Source organism: Myotis myotis, unplaced genomic scaffold (assembly GCF_014108235.1).
Source record: "Myotis myotis isolate mMyoMyo1 unplaced genomic scaffold, mMyoMyo1.p scaffold_m19_p_4, whole genome shotgun sequence".
In the NCBI taxonomy this organism is placed as follows: domain Eukaryota; kingdom Metazoa; phylum Chordata; class Mammalia; order Chiroptera; family Vespertilionidae; genus Myotis; species Myotis myotis.
The window spans coordinates 9705099-9714539 of NW_023416346.1; positions in this window are offsets into that span (position 1 = coordinate 9705099).

Genomic DNA, 9441 nt, shown 5'->3' on the forward strand with positions numbered 1-9441 from the left:
CAGGACCGGGGATGAAGCCTGCAACCGAGGTATGTGCCCTTGACCAGAATCGAACCTGGAATCCTTCAGTCAGCAGGTCGATACTCTATCCACTGAGCCAAACCAGCCAGGGCTCTCCTCATCTTTTATGTAGCTGCCTCTGTGGCCCCAATCTGTCTGTCTCCATCCCCATCTCCTCTCTCTCTCTCTCTTCCTCCCTACATTCTTGTCTTATTTCTGTCATTCCCTCTGTTCTACACTGTCCACTCCATCTTTCTGTTTATATTGCTCAGTCCTATCATTCATTCTTTCTTTTTTTTAAAAAGACAGTCGTTCTATTTTTAATGTATTTTTAAAATTTATTTCAAGAGAGGAAGGGAGAGGGAGAGAGAGATAGAAACATCAATGATGAGAGAGAGTCATTGATCGGCTGCCTCCTGCACGCCCCCCACTGGGGATCGAGCCCGCAACCCCGGGCATGTGCTCTTGACTGGAATGGAACCGAGGACCTTTCAGTCCGCAGGCAGGCTGTCGCTCTATCCATTGAGCCAAACCAGGTAGGGCTTCTTTGTTTCTTTATCCCCATTTCTGATTTTTCTGCTCTCACCTTTCAGGCCCTATTTCTTGGTCTCTCTTTGTTCCCATGTCTCTATCTGTTCCTCTGTCCCCATATCTATCTTTATTCATTTATTCCCTTTAAAAAATCTTACACTGTTTCTTCGCCCTCATCTCCCTGGGTCTTCCTCTGGCCTCCCTGGACTATTTAGATCGGAATTGGTCTGGTAGATAATGTGGAGCTATAAAAAGGTTTAGGGGGAAGAAGTGGGCCTGGCAAGAAGCGAGTGGCAGGGTGTGGAATTTCATGGCTCTGCCAATTCCTCCTGAACGACGTGGCCTCTGAGGTCAAGGTTAACATAAACCCTCTCAACTCAGCCTCCTGAAGAAAGACAAAGAATGCTGCAGTTATTGGGAGGACCAGGAAGGGGTATTTTTCTGAGTGAAATTCCATCCGGAAGCTGGAATCCAGAGCATTTCCTGTTGTAATGCTTCTTCCAGACTTGGAAAGTCTGAACTTGCCACGTAGCATGTGCAGTCTATGCATATATTTCTACAGTGAAACACAGATGCATACAGAATCTGCTGTCCTTAGAGATGCAGACCTGTGCAGAGACCCACGGAGACACAGAGAGTCACCAACCTTCACAGTTGCAGATACTTCAAGACGTGAAAAAGCGCACAGCACGAATCACCCCCGGCAGAGATGCAGATGTACACAGGGACACTGTAAGACCCATGGAATGACCCCCTCATAGCTCAGGGGCTCAGGAAAACAGACACAGAAAAATAGTTACACAGAGAATCATCCAGCTAAATCCCCTTTGAGAAACTGCTTTTTCAGTCTGATATTTTGGTATAAACAGAAGCATACCAGAACATCATGTATAAACACATATTTATAGAAGTGTGCACATTCATATACAATCACAAATATCCAAAGCAACAGAATCGCACGTAGCCATCGCTTTGCTGGAAGGGCAAGCTCTCTCTGGCCCCCAAATGACAGACATGCCGTTGTCTCCCAGCACCCACTCTCTGTGAAGGTACCACCACGTACTCAAACTAGAAACTTGACTGTTATTTTATTTTTATTGATTTCAGAGAAAAGGCAGGGGGAGAGAGAAACATGAATGATGAGAGAGAATCATTGATCAGCTGCTTCCTGCACACCCCCCACTGAGGATCGAGCCCACTACCTAGGCATGTGCCTTGACCAGCAATCTAACTGTGACCTCCTGGTTCATAGATTGACACTCAACCTCTGAGCCACACTGGATGGGTGAATACTAAGTATTAATGAAATGGAAATAGTAGGCAAGCACCTTGCCTCCCCCCAAATCCAGGCCCAGATGGATTTACAGGTGTATTTTGCCAGACTCTCAAGGAACAGTTACTTTTCTTATACACATTATTGCAGAAAATAGAAAAAGAGGGGAAGCTGTCCAGCTCATTTTATAGGTCTGGTATAATCCTGAAATCTTGATTCTAAAACCAAATAAGGACAAGGAAAGAAAATAAAATTATAAGCTCATTTCACTTACTAATATAGATGTACAAATATTAAATAAAATATTAGCTAATCAAATCCAAAAGTATATTAAACATACATCATAATCAAAGGGAGTTTATTCCAAGAATGTAAAGATGATTTGTTCAACCTCAGAAAATCTATTAATGTAGTTTACCACATTAAGGGACTAAAAGAGAATAATCATATGATTATCTCAATTAATTTAGAAAAAGTTTGTTACATGCCTACTTATGATAAAAAAAAAAAAAAACTCTTAGGAACTAGGAATAGAGGGAAAATTTCTTAACTTGGTGAAGTTTACATACCCAAACTTTACAGCATTTCCTTGAGGACTGAGAGTGAAAGTAGATATTTACTTTCCCCAACTACTGTTTAACATACGACTGGAAGTCTTGGTCAATGCCATAAAAGGAGAAAAAGAAATGAGAAGTGTAAGAATTAGAAGAGAAGAAATAAAATGAATCAGATTGAACAGACACTTTATTAGAATTAAAGAATTCGGCAAGGTTGATTATAGGAATCAACAGTATTTCTTTTTCTTTAAAAAATATTTTTATTGATTCCAGAGAGGAAGGGAGAGGGAGGGAGAGATAGAAACATCAATGATGAGAAAGAATCATCAGTCGGCTGCCTCCCACATGCCCTACACTGGGGACTGAGCCTTCAACCCGGGCATGTGCCCTGACCCGGAATCGAACCGTGACCTCTGGTTCATAGGTTGACGCTGAACCACTGAGCCTCGCCGACCGGGCTCAACAGTATTTCTTTACAATAGCAATAAACAACTAGAAAAAAGTAATAAAATTTAAAATACCAACCTGGCTGGTGTGGCTCAGTTGGTGGGGCATCCTCCTGTGCATCACATGGTTGCCAGTTCAATTCCCAGTCAGGGCACATGCCTGTGTTGTGGGCAGGGGGTGTGCAAGAGGCAGCTGATTGATATTTCACTCTCACCTCCATGTTTCTCTCTCCCTCTCCCTTCTTCTCTCTCTAAAAATCAATAAAAATATTTTTGGAGCCCTAACCAGTTTGGCTTAGTGGAGAAAGCGTCAGCCTGTGGACTCAAGGGTCCCAGGTTCGGTTCTGGTCAGGGGCATGTACCTTGGTTGCAGGCACATCCCCAGTGGGGGATGTGCAGGAGGTAGCTGATCAATGTTTCTAATTCTCTATCCCTCTCCCTACCTCTCTGAAAAAAGTCAATTAAATACATTTAAATTAAAAATATATATTTTTAGAATACCTAAAATGAATCACTAGACCAAAATAAAAACTTTTTTAAATGTCAGGATAACTAAAAACAAACAGAAAACTCAGACTGCATAGTCAAATGCTTTTCATATATAAACATATAATGAAAAAAGAAAAAAACAAAATTAAGACTATATTAATAACAGAACTGCTTTTGTATCAATAAATATAAATGGTCTTACCTCATCTATTTGAAGAAAAATATTTTCCATTTGATCACTGAGCAAAACTGCTGTATTCAAAAGACTCAACTAAAACAAATTTATTCAGCCCAGGAAGTCACGGTTCCATTCCTGGTCAGGGCATATGCCTGGGTTGTGGGCTTGATCCCCAGTGTGGGTAATGCAGAAGGCAGCTGATCAATGATTCTCTCTCATCACTGATGTCTCTCTCTCTTTCTCTCCCTCTCCCTTTCTCTTTTAAATCAATAAAGAATATTTTTAAAAAATAAGACAAATTTATTCAGAAAGAATAAAAATTTAAGAAAGGGAAAGGGATACTAGTCAAATGCAAATAAACAAAGCAGAGGTTGCAATCTTAATTATCAGACAAGTTAAAACCTCAGAATGAAAGGCATTAATTAACTGTCAATGTCCTTAAAAACAAGGAAAGACTGAGCAACTGTCAGAGATTGGAGGAGATATGATGACTAAATGCAATGTGGGATCCTGGGTTAGAAACTGGAACAGGAAAAAAAAAGGTAAAATCTGAATAAAGTCTGGTGTTTAGTTAATAGCAATGTACCAAAACTAATCTCTTGGTTTTGAAGTTATATATTTACATGAGGGGCAATTAGGTGAAGGATATATCTTTGTAACTGGTCTGTAAATCTAAAATTATTCCAAAATAAATAGCTTATTATAAAAAAGGCATTAATGGAGGCAAAAAACGCCATGATTCACAATGAGAATATAAAGTTATGACCATTAAAAAATTGTTTTTATTGATTTCAGAGAGGAAGGGAGAGGGAGAGAGAGATAGAAACATCAATGATGAGAATCACTGATCAGCTGCCTCCTGCATGCCCCACACTGGGGATCGAGCCCGAAACTAAGGGTCGAGAATTGCCCTGACCGCGAATTGAGCCATGACCTCCTGGTTCATAGGCTGACGCTCAACCACTGAGCCATGCCAGCCAAGCATGACCATTTTTGTACCAAATAACAGTAACTTTCCCAAAGGTGAAATGTTTAAAGGTACAAGAAGGGATTGAGCAGAAAGGAAAAAAAGAGAGAGAGAGCTCATGGACATGGACAACAGTGTGGTGATTGAAGGGATGAGGGGAGTGAGTGGAGGTAGAAGAGGGCATAGAAGGGACAAATGGTAATGGAAAAAATAAAATAAAAATAGAAAAGGTACAAGGAGAAATACAGAATAGATTGAAACATACTACAAGCAGGAGAAATTTAACTCACCTTTCTCATTCCAGGACAGGTCAAGTCAACAACAACAAACTACTAAGAATATAGAAAGCCTAAACAACAAAATCAATATTAGGCCAAAAGAAAATCTCAGAAAATTCCCAAAAGTGGAATACAATGTTCTTTGATATGACTGAATAAAACTAGAAATTAGTGTAAAATGGATCTTCCATCTGAGTATGTTAAAACGTCTCTATCAAACAGCTCTTGGGTCAAAGGGGAAACTCAAACCCAAATTGCCAAATTTCATGGGAACCTTTTTTCTGCCAAGGGCCATTTGGATATTTATAACATCATTCTCAGGCTATACAAAATTCTCAACTTAAAAATTAGCCTGCACCCTGCTGGTGTAGCTCAGCGGTTGAGTGTCGACCTATGAACCAGGAGGTCACGGTTCGATTCCCATTCAGGGCACATGCCTGAGTTGAGGCTCGATCCCCAGTAGGGGGCGTGCAGGAGGCAGCTGATCAATGATTCTCTCTCATCATTGATGTTTCTATCTTTCTCTCTCCCTCTCCCTGAAACCAATAAAAACATATTTTAAAAAATGAATAAAATACAAACGTTTAAAGAAAAAAAGGAGAAAAGTTCATATAGACCAGCGGTTCTCAACCTGTGGGTCGCGACCCCTTTGGGGGTCGAACAACCCTTTCACAGGGGTCGCCTAAGACCATCAGAAAACACATATATAATTACATATTGTTTTTGTGATTAATCACTATGGCTTTAATTCTGTTCAACTTGTAACAATGAAAATACATCCTGCATATCAGATATTTACATTACGATTCATAACAGTAGCAAAATTACAGTTATGAAGTAGCAACAAAAATAATTTTATGGTTGGGGGTCACCACAACATGAGGAACTGTATTAAAGGGTCACGGCATTAGGAAAGTTGAGACCCACTGATATAGACCAATTTCCAAGGAAGAAACAGAAATAGTTATAAAGATCTACTTCCTCCCTAAAGCACCATACCATGATGCTTTCACAGGGGAAAGTACTAAAAAGTAGATAATCTGGATGTTATTTCTATTTTCCTAAGCTTGGATAAAGTAGGAACACTTTCAAATTCTTTTTATAAAATGAGTATAACATTGATACCAAGATCTGATAAGGATTCCACAAGAAAAAGAAAGTGATATAGACCAATCTTCACTTGTGAGTATTTTTTTTTAAATATATTTTATTGATTTTTTTACAGAGTGGAAGGGAGAGGGATAGAGAGTTAGAAACATCAATGAGAGAGAAACATCGATCAGCTGCCTCCTGCACACCCCCTACTGAGGATATGCCTGCAACCAAGGTACATGCTCTTGACCGGAATCGAACCTGGGACCCTTGAGTCCGCAGGCTGACGCTCTATCCACTGAGCCAAACCAGTTAGGGCTTCACTTGTGAGTATTAATGCAAAATCCCATATAAATATCAGCAAACAGAATCCATGACTGTGTGGGGTTTATTACAAGAATGCAAGAAGCATTCAATATTGAAACAAATATAAAATAATATTGAATGTCAACTGTAATAAAAACATAAAAATATATAAAAAATAAAATCCTCTTAAAAGATTCATTCAATAGTATGAATCTATATATATAAAAGCCCAGTGACCAAATGGCAGAACAACCAGTCACTATGATGCACAATGACCACCAGGGGGCAGATGCTCAATGTAGGAGCTGACCCCTGGTGGTCAGTGTGCTCCTACAGTGGGAGCGCCACTTGGCTGACCAGGATGAGTGGCGCTCCCACAGTGGGCCAATCCCCACAGGCCATGCCCCCCACCAGTGCATGAATGCATGAATCTGTGCACCGGGCCTCTAGTCTATATATATATAAAAGCCTAAGCAACTGTTACAACTGGTCGACTGAATGACCAGTTGCTATGACATGCACTGAACACCAGGGGGCAGATGCTAAATGCAGGAGCTGCCCCCTGGTGGTCAGTGCACTCCCACAGCCAATCTCCCATGGTCCTTCCCCCTGGCCAGCTGGCCCTGATCAACCCTGATTGCTGGCTAGGCTGGGGTTTCCTACCAGTGCACAAATTCATGCACCAGGCCTCTAGTCTATTAATAAAATCTAACAAATCATTAAATCAAAACTATCATTTTCAGAGATGCAAAAGAATCACTTGACAAAATTCAACAGCTGTTATTTCTAAAGTGCAAAAGAAAAATACATAGTTTGTCACTTGATATAATTATGCGTGTGTGTGCATGTTTTTACATGTCTTCAAATCCAGTTATTCAGCATTTAACTTAACCAGGAAACACTAGATGCTAAAACAGATACCAGGTAAGGATATATCTCCTCTCCACTACAATTTAACATTCATATTGGAGGTAGCAAGCATTGTCATTAGAAAGGACAAAGAAATTAGAAGTATACAACTGTAATGGAGGAGGTAAAGCTATGATTTTTTATTTTACTTTTTTTAGAGAGAATGGAAGGGAGGGAGAGAGTCACAGAGAGAGAGAGAAACACATTTATTTGATTGCCTCCTGCACATCTCTGGACCAGGCCTGAGGATTGAGCCTGCCAAGGTATGTGCCCTTGACCAGAATCGAACTTGGGACCCTTCAGTCCTTGGGCCAATGCTCTATCCACTGAACCAAACTGGCTAGGGCTATCATTATTTGTAGATAAGATTGTATAGCTATAAAACCCAAGCAAACCAAGTGAAAAATTACTATAAAGAAGATAATTCAGTAAGGTAGCAGGATATAAAATCCTATATAATAAAAGGCTAATATGCAAATCGACCAAATGGTGGAACTGGCCACTATGATGCACACTGACCACCAGGGGGCAGATGCTCAATGCAGGAGCTGCCCTGTGGTGGTCAGTGTGCTCCCACAGGGGGAGCACTGCTCAGCCAGAAGCCAGGCTCACTGCTGGTAAGCGCAGTGGCGGTGGTGGGAGCCATTCCTGCCTCCGCAGCAGCACTAAGCCAGCAATCGGACATCCCCCAAGGGCTCCTGGACTGCGAGAGGGTGCAGGCGGGCTGAGGGGAACCCCCCCTCACCAAGTGCATGATTTCATGCACCAGGCCTCTAGTTAATATATAAGAATCATGGAAGAGACGGCTCCATTTATTAGAGCCACAAAAAAGATAAAATGCTATCTTCATCTCCTGGGGCTGCTGTAACAGAATACCATAGACTGGGTGGCTTATAAACAACAGAAATTTATTTCTCACAGTTCTAGGGGCTAGGAAGTCCAAAATCAAGGTGTTGGCAGATCCACTGTCTGTTGAGAGCCTGCTTCCTGGTTCACAGACTGCCTTCTTCTAGCTGTGTTCTCACATGGTGGAAACGGCTAGAGAGCTCTCTGGGAACTCTTCAAGGGCACTAATCCCATTCATGAAGGCTTCACCCTCAATACCTAATCCCCTCACAAAAGGCCCACCAATTACTATCACATTGGAGATTAGATTTCAACATATGAATTTTGGGGGCACACATTCAGTTTATAGCAAATACCTAGAAACAAACTTAACAAGAAATGTCCAAAATCTTTAAGAGAAAACATTTATAAAACTCTGAAGGGACAAATGGAAAGGCATTTCACATTCTTTTTTTTTTAAGGGATTATAAATTTATTAGGTCATCTGGAAAACCAAATGGGCTGAGCCTCAAAATAGCGCCTGCCATTTCACATTCTTAAATAGGAAAACTCAAAATTATGAAGATGTCAAAATAATTTAGAAATTTAATATAAGCTCATTAAAAATATCACTTTTTTCTTTTCTGAAACTAGACAAGCTGAATTCAAGTTCAAATGGAAACATAACAAGTAAGCACAGCCAGAATAGTTCTGAAAAGGAAGAACAATGATGGGGGACTATTGCCACAATATGCTATGTAAAACAAAACCAAACAAAACACAGAAAACAAATATTTATGTAACTTAACTTATCGAGTCAATGGGTCACCTAGGAGGGTCTACAATCTGGATCAGGCTCTGTTGATCCCAAGTGGCTAGCTCATGAGTTGGTGGCCTGGCTGGAGGTTGGCTGCTATAGGACGCCTTGGCTGGGAGGACCAGGCTCATTTCTACATGTGTCTCCCATCCCTCCAGCAGGCTAGCCTGGGTATGTTCTCATAGCAGTGGCAGGGGTCCAAGAGAGGAAGCAGAATATGCAAGAGCTTTTTCAAGTCTCTGCTTATAGTTTGATAGTATTTTGCTGGTTAAAGCAAGTTATATGGTCAAATTCAGAGTCAGTATGGGAAGGAATTACCCAAAGGGTATGGATACTGAGACACATGAAAAATTAGGGTCATTTCGGCTGGGCAAAACTTTAATCTCTTAATAAAGAACACAGCCCTAGCTGGTTTGGCTCAGTGGACACAGCGTTGGCCTGCAGACTGAAGGATGCTGGGTTTGATTCCTATCAAGGGTACATGCCCGGGTTGTGGGCTCGATCTCCAGTAGGGGGCATGCAGGAGGCAGCCGATCAATGATTCTCTCTCATCATTGATGTTTCTCTCTTTCTCCCTTTCCCTTCCTCTCTGAAATCAACAAAAATATATTTAAAAAGAAAACACAGATAGAAGGTGAACTGAACAATAAAGAGCTATTCCATGTCCTTGGATGGGATGAGTTAATATTTTGATGATGTTAAATCCCCCAAATTAATCTATAAATTCAGTGCAATCCTAACCAATGTTACAGTTGGATTTTTGAAGAGATTGA